Source organism: Lissotriton vulgaris, chromosome 4_1 (assembly GCF_964263255.1).
Source record: "Lissotriton vulgaris chromosome 4_1, aLisVul1.2, whole genome shotgun sequence".
NCBI lineage: Eukaryota > Metazoa > Chordata > Amphibia > Caudata > Salamandridae > Lissotriton > Lissotriton vulgaris.
This window is the reverse complement of record NC_141691.1, coordinates 770,536,104-770,556,129: the sequence shown is the minus strand read 5'-3', so window position 1 is coordinate 770,556,129 and position 20,026 is coordinate 770,536,104. Positions and strand designations below refer to the sequence as shown.

The window sequence follows — 20,026 nt, the reverse complement described above, 5'->3', positions numbered from 1 at the left end:
GTACCCCAAACCGATTTAAGGTCAATAGCCTCCTTCCATAACTCATAGCCATCTACAGCTAACCTGTCAAGAAAGGACTTTGAATACAGCAATTTTGTATCGGTAAGTCTGACTTTGGACATGAATTTCTGTTTCACTTTAAAATAAAACGACTCAGGATTCGATTGATTAAAATCTGTAAAATATAAGTATTTTCCCAGAAATGTACTCGAGCTTCCTTGCAAAGGCGCAGGACAATGTTCCCACTGTGTGTAGTTCACCGGAACCCTCCCGGAACTCGTTTTGTGTAAGAAATGATTTCCATAATGTTGATAGCAAAACAAATCACCATAATTAACAGAATCCAAGTACAAATCCTCAGCATCAAAGGCCGCATAATATTTCAAATCAGAGAACAATGCTTCAACGGCCTGAAGATCCCAATCATCAGAACGAATATTTTGCTTAATCACATCTCCCATGTTTACTCTAAGCACATTAGGAACATTAATAACTTCTGTGGGGCCATGTATCTGAAACCTAACCGCATCCCACACAATCCCATCAAGGACAGGCCAAGCAGTAATCTCAACTGTATTTAAGTCTCTTTTTAGTCTGTGTGCTGAATGTGAGGAGGAAAGAGGGGCCAATGTTCCATTAAGGTACCGAATTCCTGTTCTTTCTTTCACATAATGGCCATCGATCAGGCGAAAAAAATAAAACACAAAACCAATTGACATAAAAAGATAAAATGAAAATAGTATCAGCCAAATGTATGTCCAAGGTGGAATCAGAAAATGTTTTTTAAACAACGTGGCATATTTTGCAATAGTCGATGGTTTCTTTGAAAGTTCCGAATCAGAGTCAAAAGAGAATCTGGACTGGTTAGCCAAACGTGCTTGTAAATCGGACATAGATAAATCAGCAGGTTCTGCATAGGTCAGCTCATCAATGTTAGTAACAGGAATAGTATTTAATAAAGGACTGGATATAGCAGGCATCTCGAGGGACACCTCCTGATCTGCACCAGATGTAATAGCCAGCACAGAGTGCCTCACCATGGAAGGACAGGATACAGCCGGTGTCATGCTATGAAGAATCGGCCACCCTGTGTGTCTTGACATTGTCAATAGAAATAAATCTGTTTTCTTTACGACCTGGAAGTGGTGGTAAAATGACTGTTCTTGTGCCCTTCACTCCAAGGACTCGAACCGGTGCTCGATATGAGGGACCAAACTCTTTCTTGTTATCGATCTTCTCTCGAACCAGTTCTCCAACTTGGGGTAGCCAGCCAACTACCGGGATCTGCAACGCATCATCCGACGTGGAGGGCAAGTGTTCCTTAGCAAGACTGTCTCTGGTCTTTTGTAGATCCTGTAAAACATTGCAATGTTCATCTACGTCAAAGGCCGCGGCCTGGGCCTGGCAGTCTGCACCATCGAGGTCAGGGACGTACATCTTGATACCAAAGAGCATTTCGTATGGGGTCCGCCCACCCAGAGACCTTCTAGGGAGATTATTAAGCGCACGCTGCACGCCACAGAGGTGGGTCAGCCAGTTTCTACCAGTGCCTATAACTCGGGCTGTCAAAGATTGCTTTAAGTCGCGGTTCATTCTTTCTACTACAGAATTGCCCTCAGGCCTGTAGGGACTTGAAAACTTCACCTGTACTCCCAACGAAACCATAGCATCCTTATACGCCTTAGAGGCGAAAGCCGGACCCTGGTCCGAATGGAAAGCACCACAAGCAAAGATTCCCACAAAGACACGCAAATCCTTAATGACAGTTCGCGAATCAGCGCTTCGATGCGGCCATACCCACACAAAGCGTGTGCATGAGTCAACTGCTACTAAGATGTATTTATACGCAGTATCAGAAGAAAAAGGACCGCAGTGATCCAAATAAACACAACCAAGTGGTTTATTAGAGATGTACAACTGTGTCTGAGGCGGACGCGCAGCAGTAGAAGGCTTGATCTGCTGACAAATGTCACACATAAGGACATAATCGCGCGTCTGTTTGTACAGTCCCCGCCACCAGAACCTCTGTTGTATCTGAGATACAGTGGCTGAGACGCCCGCATGCGCAGACGCCACACCTTCATGAGCCGCTGTAATCAGAGAAGCTCTGCGATCCGAGTTGGGAACTAGACGCTCTCCAACTTCAGGAATTTTCACATAAGGAACCTTATCGGGACTTAAGTGGTATGTGTACTTCGAAGGGAACCCCGTAGGATATTTACCTCCCTTCTCCGTGGCAGCAACAGCCGCCAAGATGTCATCATCTATTTTGCTCTTGGACCTTGTGACTGCCGCGACCAAGTATTTTGATACCGCTGACTTCGCTGCTTCATCAGCAAGCGAGTTGCCAACAGCGTGGACCCCCACGCGCTGGTGGCCGAGAGTATGAATCACAAACACGAGCGGCAGTTTCTCTTTAAGTTCCGCCACTCGGACCCAGATCATTTTATGTTTTATTGTGCTACCCTTGGAATCACGAAAATCATTCTGAATCCAAAAGAACAAGTTCTCATTATAAGACTGGACACAGTAGTAAGAATCACTTACGATTAAAGTCGTCACACAAGGATCAGCGTACTCCAATGCGAGCATAAGAGCACGAAGCTCTGCTAATTGTGCGGTGCAGTCCCCTAGTGTTTGCGTGTGCACAACACTGGACTTGAACTCATCGTTCACCATGGCACCGACTACAATGGCGCAAGCGGAAACGTAGGCAAGTTTAGAGCCATGCGCAACCTGCGCCGAACCATCAGTGTAAATGATACAATGGAAATCCTCCAAGGCCGCATCGCTAAAGGAGCAGGATGAACAAATTCATACTGTAAATACTCCTGCGACCGTAAAGCGGCGTCAAAAATAAACGTGACATCCTGGGATGTCAAGGATGTAGCCCACTGAATCCACCGAGGGTGCAAAGCTTTAGAATTCGGTACACTGGCTTTCGTGACCGCCTCCAAGGCAGGACACGGGGTAACAACCAACATGCGCTTTCCCTGCGACAGGGCACGTTCCTTAAGAATTGCCATCTGCACAGCCGTTAAAACTTTCTCCACAGTGGAAAAACGCAGTTCAGCCGAAGTGTACAAGTGTGACTTGTAAGCAATAGGTACAGTATCCCCTTCATTAAAAGTCAGGTACGTGAAACCCACCGTCCCAGGGATAATTCTTATCACCAGGTTGGTCTGGTTATCACGAGTCTGTAAGTAGTCAGAAGCGAGCAAATCAGCCTGCAAAGACTGCAGAATGGCTGAATGCTCAGGCAGCCAGCATGATTTGGAAAAAGATGGTTGTACCAAGGCATATAGAGGCTTGATACGCTGGGCATATTCCGGAATGTATGTCCTTCCGAAATTTAAAAAACCCAGTAAAGACTGTAATTTTTTCAGTGTTGTCGGAGAGCGCAACTGCGCGCATTTCTCCAGGAAGTGAGGAGCCAACCCCTTTCCTTCGTGGTTAAGTTCATAACCCAGAAACAACACTGTGTACTCCGCAATGTGTGATTTTGCAAAGTTAAACTTGTAACCCATGTCTGCAAAGTTACAAATTATGCTATTTACTCGACACAGATGCACCCAAAGTTCGTCGTCTGTGAGATAAATGTCATCCACATACGAACATGCAACTGGATCGAAGCTCTCCAAAAGAGAGACTATGCGGGCGGAAAACACTCCAGGACTATTCTTATATCCCATTGGGAGTCGTTTAAACATTTTTTGTACGCCGCCGCACGTAAAACTGGTCCATTGGGAACTTAGACCATCTAATCTATGTGCATAAAAACCATTGGAAATGTCAAGCGTGGTTTTGAACCGTTTGCGCTCAAGACTATTCACTAGGGCAGAGCCGTGAGTATTCTGTACCGCACAGTTACGGCAATGCGAGTTCAAATGCCGGTAATCCAAAACCAGAGGATATGAGCCGTCCGGCTTGTTAACAGTAAAAAGGGGATTATTCATCGGTGACACACACGTTTCAATTACACCTTGATATTCCAATTGTTCAAGGATAGCCGCGACCGAAGCTTTAGCTTCACGCCGTATGGGATACTGGGGTTGTGGCTGCGGCTGTGACCGTAAAGGAATCTCATGGCTAGGGGACAATTTATCCCAGCCACACTGATTTCGGTACACAGCCGGCGCAAGCGCCAGAGCCCACTCTTCTGCAAAATGCAGCGCTTCCACTCTCGATACAGTGTGCGCGAAACTGGGGAGGATCACCTCCTCCCCTCGCGGAGCTGCGAGAACAAAAGGTGGGGGCCAGTCAGCCTCCGAAAGCAAAATGTCATACGTATCCGAAAGATTTTCCCAAAATACCCCTTTTACAGTTCGCTGCATGTCACCTTCAATTAACAGGACAATTTCAAAAAGTCTTTCAGGGGGAGCAACATGTGTATCAGCCGTTTCAATCACAATAAAAGTTTCAGTCGCTGTCACCTTCAACAGTGGACGGAGGGCCTCTCTCACTATGGTAATCTCCGCCGCGCTGTCCAGCAAGGTCAGAGCCCACGTCAGATTCCGAAGCCGCGTTCTCACTATCTGGGGCATATCGATGCGCCGTTAAGGCTGCGACTTTCTTCTTGGCAAACTGTGGTCTCTTTGGCGTAGAGTCGTCCCGCTGATCCCCTTCACTTCGCGTGCGGGGCTGGCCACGTCCTTGCTGGCCACCCCTGCCCCTGCCGCCCCCTCCACCACCGGTTGACGGAGCCGATGAGTCCTGAAAGGAACGAGGAGAGCGTTGGTCAGAAGCCTGAAATCTCTCAGGCGATTTAATCGTCGCGCGATCGCGCAAATCATAAACTCGATCTGACTGCGCAGGCTGCGAAGGCGTAGGACTAGAAACCTGTGTCTGCTGTTGTTGTTGCTTACCCTGATTCTGCTTTTTAGGCCAATTTTGTTTTTTGGACTTGGGTTGTCCACCCGTTTCCGAAGACTGTCCCTGGGGCTGCTTCTTCTCTTTTTCAGAAAAAGCCTTTAAACCCTTAGAAGTGCGGCCAACCATTTTATAAGCCGCCACAATGATTCTTGCCAGCTGACGGGGTTTCTCGGCATCGGGAATTAACGCCAGAGCATTGGCCACCTGAAAGTTCACTGCATCCCCCTTGACATTCGCAAGGATAAGACCGCAAACAGTCTCAAACGAGCCGCTCAGGCGCATACCTAATTCAACCGCCGACTCCGGTCCGTGATCATCCTGAACACGTTTAAGGACCGCAGAGAGGTTTGACACAGACGGGGTGCCATAGCACCTCGAGTAAACCGCTGCAAAAGTCTTACCCCAAGTTTCACAGTCAGCAAGTTCAGGGGCTAAATCTTTCGGTAAACTAAGCGTAAGAATCCGGTGTTTTTCACCCGGAGTCGTATTAGGAAACACAGCCTCCAGCTGGTCGAATTTCTCGGCAAGCCAGTAAGGAAAATCATCCTTATCCTGGGGCTTCTTGCCCATAACGGAATTCACCAAGACAGGACTGATTTTCAAACCAGCCTGTTCCGCTCGAAGCTGCGCACCTGCGGGGGCTGCGCCATGAACATTACGACCAATGTAATGAACCAGCGCCCTAATCACTCCAACCGCGACTTCATGAAGACGCCGCAGCTCAGCTACACTGCAAGTAGCGCGATTAGGGTGAGGAGTAAATCCACCCAAAGCGGGCCAATTTGTGCCCGGAATGGACAAAGGACCTAACCTCGGAGCCGTTAAAGAATGGGGTAGGGCGCCACCAAACCAAACTCCGTGCTGCCAAGCATCTATAGGTACTTCCAGTGCCCTGTACGGAGCATAAGCCGCCGGTACAGCCGAGGCAGTGTATGAATGGAAGACACCCGAATTAGCGTCCACTTCCGGAAATGTTACCCAGGAATAAAACAATTCGTACGGGTACGCATGTTCCGCACTCACCACTAGAACCACAGCCAAGCCTTCCACAGGGACATTATATGCCCGCAAGTGGTCGCGAACCGCGACGCGGCTATGCTGCGGTATGTCCACGGCCATGGTAGCACAGGAAGAGAAAAAAGACAAAGAACACTTTGTAGCACAACTGGGTAGTAATTCAAAGAAACCGTTTTTAGAAGAATTCAAGCTTGAAAAGACCTATTTAAAAAATAGGTAGGTTTTTCCGACACCACCGTTTACCGGAAACGGGAATGAAGGTGTCAAGGTTTGAATGATATACTACTCGAGTGTCATGTTTAAGGCCAACAACGTACGGGCGCCATGTAGCAGGGTTTCCGTTCTCCCACAGAACTGTGCATAGAGATCTAGAACCTCAGTGAGTTAGGATGATCCAAAACTCATCTCAGTGTCAGAAATCCCCTTACCTAGCTAGCTACAGTGTCTCATGGCTCATTATGGAATGATCCATGTCTTAGACAAACCAGAACATGAACTTTAGAATACCTCAGGAATCGTGGAACACATGAACACTCTTTCGTTATATAATCATTTCAAACCAAAACTGAGAGTCAAAGAACACAAGTGCAAGTTTGAAATATTTATTATTCAATGCAAAGTTCTCAAACGCAGTATCTTGTATAATACCAAAATGCAGATTATAAAAATCAGAGTCAGCAGCATAGTCACTAATCCATAGTAAGCAAAGGGTGATAGCATGTTACAATGCAAAATCTATAGAAATCTATATCACCTATATTTCGCGCACCCTATTTTAGCATATTATTTTATATCTAAGAAGGTCTCATTCGGGCTTTAGCAGGGCGAACCCATACCTCTAAATGTCAGTAGGAGTAGATCACATCAACAGCTACCAGCTCTCTTCATGCGCAGCACCAAGTGTCTACGTTCATTCCGTGTAACTCTATATCTTAAACCTGCGTAGAGCCCAAAATGTTGGCATCAACATTATTTGTGTTATGTCTAATGTGGTGCGAGGATCAGGCCTCCCAGCAACCTTGTGTTAGGTTAATTTTAGAGTGTGCAGCTCTCAGTGTGCAGACAGTTGTACCAAGTGTACCAGGCAAAGCTGATAGCATAGAAATAACATATTATTCTCAAATAAACCACCTCACCGCTTCTAGGGTGAAAGCGACAACAACAAGTATGTGTCGTGTGCAAAACTGAAGCCGAAGGAAAAAAGGCTGTTTAAACATGTAATGCACTCATGCTAACTTAACGCAATATATGTAACGAAGTATCCATATGACACTATGTTTTGTTGTGTTTATTTAAGCTAGGCTATGTTTTGTTGTGTTTGGCTATGTTTTGTTATGTTGTATTGCGTTTTGTTATGCTGTTTTGTTACGCTATGCTATGTTTTGTTATGCTATGCTATGCTTTGCAATGCTATGCTTTGTTATGCTATGCTTTGTTATGCTATGCTATGTTTTGTTATGCTATGTTTTGTTATGCTATGGCATGTTTTGTTATGCTATGATTTGTTATGTTGTCCTAGGTTTTGTTTTGCTATCCTATGCTATGTTTTGTTATACTATGCTATGTTTTGTTATGCTATGTTTTGTTATGCTATGTTTTGTTATGCTATGTTTTGTTATGCTATGTTTTGTTATGCTATGTTTTGTTTTGTTATGCTATGTTTTGTTAGGCTATGCTTTATGTTATGCTAGGTTTTGTTTTGCTACCCTATGCTATGTTTTGTTATGGTATGCTGGTGAGGGTGTGTGAGGGTGTGTGTGTGAGGGTGGGGTTGTGAGGGTGAGGGGGTGTGAGGGTGAGGGGGTGTGAGGGGGGGAGGGTGAGGGGGTGTGAGGGTGAGGGGATTGTGAGGGTGAGAGGGTTGTGAGGGTGAGAGGGGTGTGAGGGTGAGAGGGGGTGAGAGGGGGTGTGAGGGTGAGAGGGGGTGTGAGGGTGAGTGAGGGGGTAAGGGATGAGTGAGGAGGTAAGGGGGTGAGGGTGGTTGAGGGGGTGTGAGAGAGAGTGAGGGTGTGAGGGAGGGTGAGGGGGTGTGAGGATGAGGGGGTGTGAGGATGAGGGGGTGTGAGGGTGAGGATAAGGGTTTGTGTGTGTGTGGGGGTGTGTGAGGATGAGGGGGTTTGAGGGTGAGGGGTGTGAGGGTGAAAGGGTGTGTGAGGGTGGGTAAGGGTGAGAGGGTGGGTAAGGGTGAGAGGGTGAAAGGGTGAGTGAGGGTGAGGGTGTGTGTGAGGGTGAGGGGGTGTGAGGGAGGGTGAGGGGATGGGAGGGTGAGGGGATGTGATTGTGAGGGGATGTGAGGGTGTGCGAGTGTGAGAGGGTGTGTGAGGGTGTGAAGGTAAGTGAGGGTGAGAGGGTGTGTGAGGGTGAGGGTGTGTGAGGGTGAGGGGATGTGTGAGGGTGAGAGGGTGAAAGGGTGTGTGAGGGTGAAAGGGTGTGTGATTGTGAAAGGGTGTGTGAGGGTGAGGGGGTGTGAGGGTGAGGGGGTGAGAGGGTGTGTGAGGGTGAGCGGGAGAGAGTGAGCTAAGGGGGCCGAAGAAACGTCTGCAGGGGAACAGAGACAGAAGAGAGATGAACAGAGACAAGGGATGAGAGGAAAGGGGGAACGGGGGAGGCAGAATCGGACGCGGGAAGAGAAGCAACAGAGAGGGGGAGACATGGGTGGGACATCGAAAGCAGCAAAGAGGGCGGGTAGCAGGCAAATGGTGGTGCACGATGTGCACGGGGTGGCAGGGGGCGGCAGCCTTTGAAGTGTCTGATGCGATTCACAGACAAATGGTGGTGTCATGTGGGGGCGGGGGAGCGGCAGCCTTTGAAGTGTCTGATGCGAATTCTGATAACCCCGTCCCTCCTCGCCAAAGTTCTTCAGTGCTCTGGTGAAATATTTTTAAATGCACAGTGTGGGAGTAAAGGAAATCTAGGAGCGCAAGCCGGGCAAGTGTGTGCTTGTAACTGGTGTAGTGCTTAGTGACGTGTGTGTCAACAGCAGCACTGTGTGTGGGGGGGAATGCAAGCGCCTATAGGTCATTGAGCTGGCATTGCTGTTAACGCTGCATATGGAATGGCCTCTAGGCGCTTGTATGAACAGGGTGCAGGTAAGAGGTCTCGCTCATGGTACTGTAAGTACTTGTATGATGATTGTGTGATGCTGATAAGTAATGTTCGAGGCTTGTGGGCTGCTGAATTCATATCTGTGCATAGATCGCCGCCTAGTGTTGGGTCCGGATGATTGCACATTGTTGTCCTGGAAGAGTCTTCGAAGTATCACGAGATAGGTGGCTCCTCCCCTGGACTACAGTGCGCATGGGCATCCTCTCCATCCCCAGATAGTTTTTTTCCGCCATTGGGTTCGGATGTACTTTCTCGACTCCAGTTCGGAAACTTTGTATTAATTCTTTACTAAGGCCAAAAGGCCTTCGGGGCGTCGGTATTGTCTCGTTCGGTGCCTGTTTCTTTCCCAGTTCTTCGAACCGGACGTCGAAAGCAGTTTTTCACTTTCGACACCAAAGGCCCAAACTACGACGACTATGGATTGGAGCCCGTTCAAACAATGCCCGTCTGCAATTCGAAATACCCTCACATTGATGTGCACCCAGTGTGCAATAAATGTTTATCCCCGGAGCACGACGAGGCCAGCTGTATGTCCTGCTCCAAGTTCCGCTCCAAGAAGACGCTTCGAGTTTGACGCGCAGCAAGACAGTCAGCGCAGAAGTCGGCGCCCGAGCCGGTCAACATCTTCGAGGCCGGTGACGAAGAAGGCGCCGACGAAGAAGAAGATTCTGACGAGCAGTCGGACCCAGCGTCGGAGCATGACTCTAACTTCGATGTGGATGAGCAAGATGAGGACTACGTCCACGAGGAAGACGTCGTCGAGGTAGGGGACGACGATGAGGCCATCGGGGCCGTCGATGACGACTCCAGTGATGAGCCAGGCCCAACCGCAGTAGCGGGGCCTACTACTGACAATACGCTCCCTACGGCTCAGGTCGAGGCATCGCCGAAAGGCCTTAGCCAAGATCTTTCGCCACATTCTATAGCCCCGCGTCCAAGCCAGGCTAAGAATACTTCGAAGGAGCCATCCATTGGTCGATCTTTCAAAACCGAAACCTACGGAGCCAAAATCGAAACCGAAACTACTTAAGGTGGTCGTCGGATCGACGTCGAAGCCAGTCAAGTCAAAGAATATCGGCGACCCTTCGGCGTCGAAGGGGGCCGTCGCCTCGAAGACTGGGGCGTCGAAGCCAAGCTCTACCGTCAAGCACGTCACCTCGACGCAGTCGGCGTCGACGTTGGCGCACAAACATGGCGACAAGACCAAAGGCCTCCAGACCAAAAAGGCTGTCGAGCCGAAGATTTCAGCGCTCAAACCGCTACTAAGCAAACAACTCGAGTCGAAGGCCAAAGCCGACCCGAAACAGCAGGTGGTATCGACGCCCAAGGCCGTGCATGCTACGCACCGGGAGCTCGAGTCGACGCAATCAAGCAAACATGCTAGTGAGTCGCTGAAGCAGCTCGGATCGACCACTACGGCAAGCTCCAAAAAGGTCGGCCCGTCCACAGGCCACCCTCCAATCAAATTCGGTCTGCCACCAACGGCTCGAGCCAAGCATCTGGAACACCACAAAGGCACCGACCCATCCAAAACGTTGTCCGCGCCTTCGAAGCCCACCCCTGAAGGGGTTGTGTTCCAAGAACCCTCGTACGACAACCAGTCGAAACTCTTCATCGACTTGGAATCGGGCAGGCTGACCATCCATAAACGGAAGATTGCACCTGAACATCCCTTGGAGGCTTATAAAATCCCTCTTAAACGGAAGAAAGACTCGACCACCTCACCAGTTCTCTTTGAACACGTTGAGAGCTATTCACAACAGATGGCATATTCTCCAGCACAAAGCGAGGAGGACATGGGTGATGAATACGGTCAGGCGGCCTTCACTTACCACGCTGACACTGATCAGGAAGAACCTCAGCAATGGTCTGATGCTGTAGATCAAATTGTAGATCCTGATGATCCACAAGCTGCACCGGACACTCAGTCCTACAATGTCAAAACCTCGCCTACTGAAGACACGGCGGCGTTTAACGCTTTGATAGAAAGGGCAGCCCTCAACCATGACGTGGAAATGCACGCAGAACCTATGGAAGAAGATTTCTTATTTGATACTTTCTCCACCTCTGAAAGATCGACAAACACTTTGCCTATGCTCAAAGGGGTCCTCAAGCATGCTGCAGACATTTTCAAAGAACCCACGAAAGCAAGGGTTATCAACCCAAGGATTGAAAAAAAATATAGGCCTGCTCCAGTGGACCCCACCTACATTAAAGGCCAGCTCCCATTGGACTCCCTCGTAGTGGCCAATGCTCGCAAGAGGGCAAACTCGCAAACTAGTGGTGACGCTCCTCCTCCGGACAAAGAATCAAAGATCTTAGAGGCGTCAGGAAAGCGAGTGGCAGCACAGGCTGCTAATATTTGGAAGATTTCAAATACACAGGCCCTATTGGCTAGATACAATAGGGCTCACTACGACACACTAGAACAGTTGCTGCAACACCTGCCTGATGTTTACAAAGAGGGAGCAGAAATGATCATACAGGAGGGGAAGTTAATTTCTAATGCATCCATCAAATGCGCACTGGATGCGGCAGACACGGCAGCTAGGGCCATTAACACTAGTGTAATGTTAAGACGTCACGCATGGCTCCGCATCTCTGGGTTTAAACCCGAGATTTAGACAACTTTACTCAACCAGCCGGTTAACCTAGACTTCCTTTTTGGTCCCGAGGTAGACACAACCCTCAAAAAAATTAAAAAGGACACTGAGACAGCAAAATCCATGGGGGCTCTGCAGTCACAGCCGTTTCGGGGCAGTTCCTTTCGTCGCTCCAGTAATAGGGAAGCCTCTAGAGGACAGGCTTTACAGCAGGCCCAGTACAGCAAAGGGAGCACGCAATCCATCTATACAAAGAATACCAGGGGTGGATACCATGGAAACAGCGCCAAGGGCAGAGGACGTGGCAATAACAATGCCAGATCCTCCGCTCCCAACAAACAGTGACGCCTTGTCACTGCCCCCCGACCATCTAACACCTGTCGGGGGAAGACTCCAGCAGTTCTTGCCAGTCTGGGAAGGCATTACCACGGACAGGTGGGTGAGACAACTTATCCAATACGGCTATTGTCTAGAACTAACCTCCACTCCCCCCCCTCCCCCCCCCCCCAACCTACCCCCAAGGCACCGTCCTATGTCCGCAGAGCACATGCACTTATTGCAGCAAGAAGTACTCTCCATGCTGCAAAAAGGGGCAATAGAGCTCGTGCCTGCAGAAGAACGAGGTACAGGAGTGTACTCTCTGTACTTCTTAATCCCAAAAAAGGACGGTTCCCTGCGGCTCATTCTAGACCTCAGACCCCTCAACCAATACATACTGTCAGAACACTTTCATATGTTAACCTTACAGCAGGTCCTGCCGTTGCTCAGTCAGGGCGACTTCCTGGCAACCCTAGACCTCAAGGATGCATATTTCCACATTCCCATTCACCCAAGTCACAAGAAATATCTCAGGTTCACCATCAACAATCAGCATTACCAATTCAAGGTCCTGCCTTTTGGGGTCACCACTGACCCCAGAGTGTTCACCAAGTGCTTAGTGACTGTGGCTGCGCATCTTCGGAGACAACACATTCATGTATATCCCTACCTGGACGACTGGCTTGTTCAAGCAAAGTCAGCCCAGCAGTGTGCCAGCCACATGTCACGTACAATTCACCTCCTTCACAGTCTCGGGTCCTCACTGAACTACACAAAGTCGCACCTTCAGCCCGCCCATGTGCAACAGTACCTAGGGGCAACATTGAACACTCTGACTGCAACAGCGCAGCCGAATTCTGCCAGAGTCAACAGCATGCAGCTGCTCATTCAGAGGTTCAAGGCTCAACAATCGCTCCCAGCGCAGGTCTTCATGCAACTGATCTGTATGATGGCCTCCTGCATATTCATAGTCCCGCACGCGAGGCTGCACATGCGTCCCCTTCAAGAATGCTTAGCACGACAGTGGAACCAGGCTCATGGGCATCTAAAAGACCTAGTGTTGGTAACCGGTCGTGCATACAACTCTCTGCATTGGTGGAATCCACAAAACCTTTGCAGGGAACGACTGTTCCAAGAGCCTGTCCCACAGATAGTGCTGACGACGGACGCATCTCTCCAGGGTTGGGGAGCGCATGTCCTCCATTACACTGTGCAGGGACTATGGACGGTCAGCAACAAAAGATGCATATCAATCTTCTGGAGCTGATGGCGATCTTCATGGCACTGAAAGCGTTCAAGTTGCACCTGTGCAACAAAGTCGTGTTGATCCGGACGGACAACATGACTGCCATGTATTACATCCAGAAACAGGGAGGCACACACTCCCCGCAGCTGTCTCACCTAGCCCAGAGCATGTGGAAGTGGGCCATTCAAAGGAACATCTTCCTCATGGCGGAACATCTCCCGGGCGTAGACAACCAGATGGCGGACCTGCTCAGCAGGCACAGTCATCAGATGCACGAGTGGGAGATTCACCCCTCAGTGCTCCAGCCATATTTCCAGCAGTGGGGTCATCCAGAGATCGACCTCTTCGCCACAAAAGAGAACGCAAAATGCCAAAGCTTCGCTGCCAGGTTCCCACACCGGCAGTCTCAGGGCAATGCGATATGGATGAACTGGTCAGGCAGATTTGCGTACGCTTTTCCCCCAGCCCCACTCATACCGCTGGTGGCGCGCAAACTGCGGCAGCACTCCATGACGCTCATTCTGGTTGCTCCGACGTGGGCACGGCAAGCTTGGTGCACCACGTTCCTGGAACTTTCAGTGGTGCCTCACTAACGGCTGCGCCTCACTCCCAGCCTCCACACTCAGAGCCATGGAGGCATTTAGCACCCAGATCCGCAACAGTTGAGCCTAGCGATTTGGCTCCTGAGGTCATAGAGTTTGGCTACCTCAACTTGCCCCCTGAGTGTATGCACATCATCAAAGAGGCAAGGCGACTTACAACTACGGCGTGCTATGCAGCCAAATGGAAACGTTTTGTCATATACTGTTCCAACAATGACATTAATCCGCTAGATGCGTCCACGCAAAACATCATATGTTACTTGCTGCATCTATATCAATGCAATCTAGCGTATAGTTCCATTAGGATACATTTGGCTGCCATGGCCGCTTATCTGTAAAACAGGCAGCACCATTCCCTCTTCAGAGTGCCTGCTATTAAAGCCTTCTTGGAAGGACTTAAAAGAGTAATCCCTCCCAGACACCCTCCTTCGCCTGTCTGGAATCTAAACATCGTTCTCACCAGGCTCATGGGGCCCCCCTTTGAGCCTCTTCATTCTTGTGAGATACAGTTTTTTACATGGAAAGTGGCTTTTCTGATAGCCATCACATCGCTACGAAGAGTCAGTGAGCTTCAAGCCCTGATTATTCAAGAGCCCTACCTACAAATTCATGCTAATAGGGTAGTGCTGCGCACCAACCCCAAGTTCATGCCAAAGGTAATCTCGCAGTTCCACATTAATCAAAACATAGAACTGCCAGTTTTCTTTCCAAACCCAGATTCAGTGGCAGACAGAGCACTGCACACCTTAGATGTTAAAAGAGCTCTCCTGTATTACATCGACAGGACAAAAGTCTTTAGAAAGACTAAACAACTGTTTGTTGCCTTCTCTCCACAACACAAAGGCAACCCTATTTCCAAATCAGGTATAGCCAGATGGATTGTTAAATGCATACAAATCTGTTATCAAAAGGCTAAACGCACTTTAACAGTTCCCCCCAGAGCGCATTCCACACGCAAGCTAGGGGCATCCATGGCTTTCCTGGGTAACATTCCTCTAGAGGATATATGTAGAGCAGCCACATGGACCACCATACATGCATTTAACAAACACTACTGCGTAGATGTACACTCCAAACAGCAAGCTGCTGTAGGACAGGCTGTTCTCAGAACTCTCTTTCAGACTGCTGCAGCTGGCACGGGCAACCGCCGCTAAGGAGGTAACTGCTATTTATTCTATGCACAGATATGAATTCAGCAGCCCACATGCCTCGAACGGAATATGCTACTTACCAGTATGCATCTGTTCTTGGCATGTAGGGCTGCTGACATTCATATCGCCAACCCTCCTCCCCGGTGCCTGTCTCAGCTGTAGCACTCAGAATCATTTTCAGGCGTTGTCATCACTTTCAGTATTACACTCCATCTCTGCCACAATGGCGAAAAACAATCTGGGGATGGAGAGGATGCCCATGCTCACTGTAGTCCAGGGGAGGAGCCACCTATCTCGCGATACTTCGAAGACTCTTCCAGGACAACAATGTGCAATCATCCGGACCCAACACTAGGCGGCGATCTATGCACAGATATGAATGTCAGCAGCCCTACATGCCAAGAACAGATGCATACTGGTAAGTAGCATATTCCTTTTTAGCACTGCATACTGAGTGGCCTCTAGGTGCCTGCATGAACAGGATGCTGGTGAGAAGTAGTGATGTATTTGCAGTGCAGTCTCAATGCACCGTAGGCACTTGTATGGTAAGCGTATGATGTTGTGAAGTACCGAATGATTAGCACTGCATTTTGAAAAGCCTCTTGGCTCAGGCAAAGCTGCGATGATCCTGCAGGAAAAATATGTAAAATGCCTGCCGAAAGGAAAGTAGACCAGAAGCGAGGTGGAGAGAGGAAGGGGGCGGGGGGGCTGTGGCGAACGGAAGGAACTGACAGGGAAGGTGAGGACCTGAGGCAGCAGAAAGGAAGGAGGAGAAAAGAAGATGGAAAGGAGAAAGGAACAGAGGCAGACTAATGGAGGGAGACATGAGTAATGCAGTGCTTACTTTGTAAAAAAAAAAACAAGCGTGCATGTTAAAGATGTAATGTTTCAATTGGAATGCGCCGCTCTTGCCATCATCAGGCAAAGCGGCAATGATCCTGCAGGAAAATTATGTAAAATGCCTGCTGAAAAGAAAGGAAATCCGAAGCGATGTGGAGAGAGAGTGGGGGGTGCTATGGCGAACGGAAGGAAATGACAGGGAAGGCGAGGACCTGAGACAACTGAAAAGACGGGTCCACAAAAATGATAGCAGATTTTTGCATTAAAAAGGTGCTGATAAACACACACTTTACTTTAAAAAAAACAGTTACCCCACTGCACAAAGACATGGGCGAATTATATCTGACGTATACAGTATAAGGTTTTCCACATAAATTGCAAATATTAAAACTTAAATACTATACGACTGACCAGCTTAGCGTATGTACCACATGATGCCTTCATTCAACAACCGCAAGTGATGAACTGCGATTGCATTTCCAATATCGGACATAACTTGTTCACTACCATTCCTCCCTCTGCCACAACACTGTGCCAATGGTCAACATTTATCCACGATTCAGGATATGTCTGCACTAGCGTTCTAATTTTACCTCACATTTCTTGAACTATATGCACTTTGCACCAACAACAGAGACCATCTGTGGTTCACTAGCACGTGCGGTTCCTTGCACACTTGTCAGGGCCATTACAAAGCTGCATTAATCCCAAATGCAGAAGCACATTTATTTTCTGCTAATTAGGCACATCAAGTAGATATTAGGCTACTTGATATTTTTAAATATTTAAACAAAAGCCTAACTCTCCTACAAACAGTAAATCTTCCACGGACCTGTGTGCACTAGTGCCATCAGTTGTTTACGCGGGCGGCACAGCCTGGGCTGCCAGTGACCTGGACTGGCCGAGCAGCCAGCCCATTTAGCATCAGCAAAAAACCATCAGACAGGAACCTGCACTCGCCCGTACCAGCGGCTATGACTCATCGGCAGCTGAGCACTGCGAATCAGATATGAGACAAATGTCACAGCAATGCAGCTCCCAGCAGCAGGCCCGAAAAGGGATATGCCAAGTTATCAAAGCGCAGCATCGCACCGGTGGTAAACTAGCAGGCACTGCTGCTGCAGGCAGGAATTTTACTGAGACAACATGGCCTACCAGCTACAGAGCGCACTCGGGTTTTAACTGGGCATAATTCTGACACACGTGTCTGTTACCTCCTCCTTGGCACTGCACATCCCATATTAAAGTACACCCTCAAAATCAGAGACGAAAACTAACGTGCACCAACAAACTACTGAAAGCTCCGTATTACGTCAAATGAACCCACCACTAAGCACAATGGCAATAACCTTAAAAAACAAGCCCTCGGCATTGCTGTGGTGGGGAGGGGGGCGGGAAGAGGCAAGATGGGAAGAATAGGGGAGAGTAAGGGTGACGAGACGCACGGGGAGCAGCAGCCTTTGATGTGCCGGCCGGCGTTGGGGAGGGAATAATTAGGGGAGGAGAAATGCCAGAGCGCACGCTGGGGGGAGCTTGTGGGAGGGAGGCTGGTGGCTTTGATGTGTGCACACGCTTTTTTCACGGGCACAGCATCAAATCGCCTGTTTGGTTAGGCTCTCGTTAAGCCCCAATATGTCTCGACATCTGCAATGGGCAAGCGCATTGGCAGAGTTCGAGCGCACCACTGTACACGTACGTGAATTCAATCAATCAAACATATGAGTTTAAAAGTTCCAAAATGTTTCCTGGAGAATGCGGGCATCGATCCCGCTACCTCTCGCATGCTAAGCGAGCGCTCTACCATCTGAGCTAATTCCCCGCCGGAAATCTCATGTTGTTGAGACCCTTTTTACTCAGGCTCAACACAGGCGTTCATTCCACATGTAAAGGAGTTGGTGTTTTATTGAACCCTTTCGGTCTGCCCATCAAGATAACCGGCTCAGAAGGATGCTGCCCCTTGATAGCTTGTTATAATGTAACAGTAGAACTAATAGTATCTCACAAACTAACAAGTTCAATTCAACTCATCGAAACCTTAATCAGCATCCTGCTGCTCAAAAGAAGGCGCCTACAGCGGATGCGCCTTAAGCAGATCACGTTTCATGGCGTTTCATGACTTCAGCCTAGTCAGTGAAGAGAAATTTGCACTTGAAATCAGTTTTCCTGGTTTTTATCATCACTGTGCGTTGTCGAAAGAATGCTAGGAGAAGTATTAACTTCGGGTCCCAGCTGATGGCAGTGTAAGTCAGCAATGGGGAGAGGTTGTGGAGTAACGGCCAGATCTACCGACCTAGGTGCTGGGTTCGAGTCTTGGCATTAGCTCAACATGCTGAGATTCTGGACAAATCACTCAATCTCCTGTGCCTACCAAAAACCAGGTACCAACGCCAACTGGAGGAGCTTAGAAGTCTCAAGATAGAGATGAAGAGCTATAATACAAGGCCTACCTGCTCATGAAGGTTGCCTATGAGGGCAACCAGCACTTCTTAAGGGCTGCTTTACACTGTAGGCAACCGTTGGGTGTACCAAATGATAGAGACGTGAGCAACTGCAACACTGCACACTCGCTACTCCTACTGAACGCACTCCCTCACACTCACCCCTCTCACTGAGGGATAACTTGGACTCAAGAACTAGTCCGCATTCCTAAAAATGGGGCGGGGGGCCGGGGCGGGGGAAGTAGTCTGAACTTCTCACATGCCCAGTGTCCCACTAGGGAGTGACATTCATGCTCCACAACCTCACAGGACCAGCCGCCTCGGCCAATCTCGGTTCTCACTGAGAAGGGCGAAGAACCTAAAACAAAAGCTGACATGGTCTCTGCTTCGCTTCAAGCTAACCGCTTCACAAACTTACTCACCCACTAAAAGCACTGGTTGTTAACTGCAGCTAGCACGCAACCTCATATGACATCGCGCGCGCGCACCCAGCAGCAATGCCGTCAGCGGGATAACCGGTGCAAATTGAATAAATAAAAAAAAACACACAGCCGCCTCTTACCTAAAAGCATATGGGCATACAGCTAAGCGCTGCTGCTGGCTTCCATTGAAGCAGGAGTCCTCAGCAGGAAGGTGCCTGTTACGAGCCACACAACACGAGTGCCTCTGTCTGTAAAGGCCCAGCTCAAATCAATTCATTAAGCATGGAATGCGCACACAGGCATCCTCGCTGAACACCAGCCTACGAGGGAGAAAGGTCAACCCTCCGCATTCAAGAAAGTGGTGAGCAGTGAAACGCCAAGAGGGTGGAGAGTTTGAGTTTGAGTTTAAAAATATTTGTATAGCGCACTTTCACCAGCGGTTTCATGGCGCTGCAACAGACAGACCCCTTGGGTGGGAGTAACAGAAATTAAATAAAAAGGAAGACAAAAACAGCAAGTGATCTAGTTAAAAGATTTAGCAAATAGATAGGCTTTGAGCTTTTTTCGGAATTGAGGGTAGAGAGGTAAGGATCTAAGCTCTAAAGGCAGGGAATTCCATAGGACTGGTGCAAGGGTCGCAAACTTCGATCCTCCCCATTTCTTCCTCCGGAAACGAGAGACTGTCAGGAGGGATTGCGTAGATGAGCGTAGTTCCCTAGTAGGAACATAGGGAACGATCTCTGATGTAATGAAAGCCGGAGCCGTGCCCAGTCGTGCTTGAAAGATGATGGAAGCAAGCTTAAACTGGACGCGTTCACGAACAGGGAGCCAGTGTAGGGATTTGAGAAGGGGTGTTACGTGATGGGATTTTGGGAGATTGAACACCAGGCATGCCGCCTGGTTCTGGATCAACTGCAGACGCCTTAAACTATATGCAGGTATACCTGCATATAGAGCGTTGCCGTAATCCAGGCGGGAGATAACCATCGCCAAGATGATCAATTTCAAGGCATCAAAGGAAAAGAAGCGGGATACCTTGCGTATGGTGCGTAGTGACAAAAAAGAAGAGGACACCACAGAACTAACCTGGGAGTGAAGAGTGAGCTGAGAATTGAGTTTAATACCTAATGTTTTAATTGAGGTAGAAGGGACCGGGGGAGAACCAAGGGAAGGGGGCCAAAAAAGTGAGGACCAGGGGCTGGATGAACCACCCGTCAACACCAGCTCGGTCTTGTCCGGGTTGAGTTTCAAATGGTTGTGGTTCATCCAGTCCCGGATAAAAATCATAATAGACTGGAAATTTAAGATGGAAGCAGGGGAAGAAGACAGATTGAATACAAGTTGGAGGTCATCCCCATATTTGTATACGCTGACCTCCATTTGCTGCAATGAAAAAATAAGGGGGGCAATAT

The 20,026-nt window shown here is 48.8% G+C and overlaps 1 protein-coding gene and 1 non-coding gene across 5 annotated transcripts in view; one reads left to right on the top strand and one right to left on the bottom strand.

The window, feature by feature from the left end:
• KDM1B (lysine demethylase 1B) overlaps positions 1-20,026 on the top strand; it is a 725,553-nt gene that overhangs the window by 302,232 nt on the left and 403,295 nt on the right. The gene's annotated exons all lie outside the window — the stretch shown is intronic.
• Positions 17,501-17,573, bottom strand: TRNAA-AGC (transfer RNA alanine (anticodon AGC)). The gene has a single exon. It is a non-coding gene; the product is annotated as a tRNA-Ala (tRNA).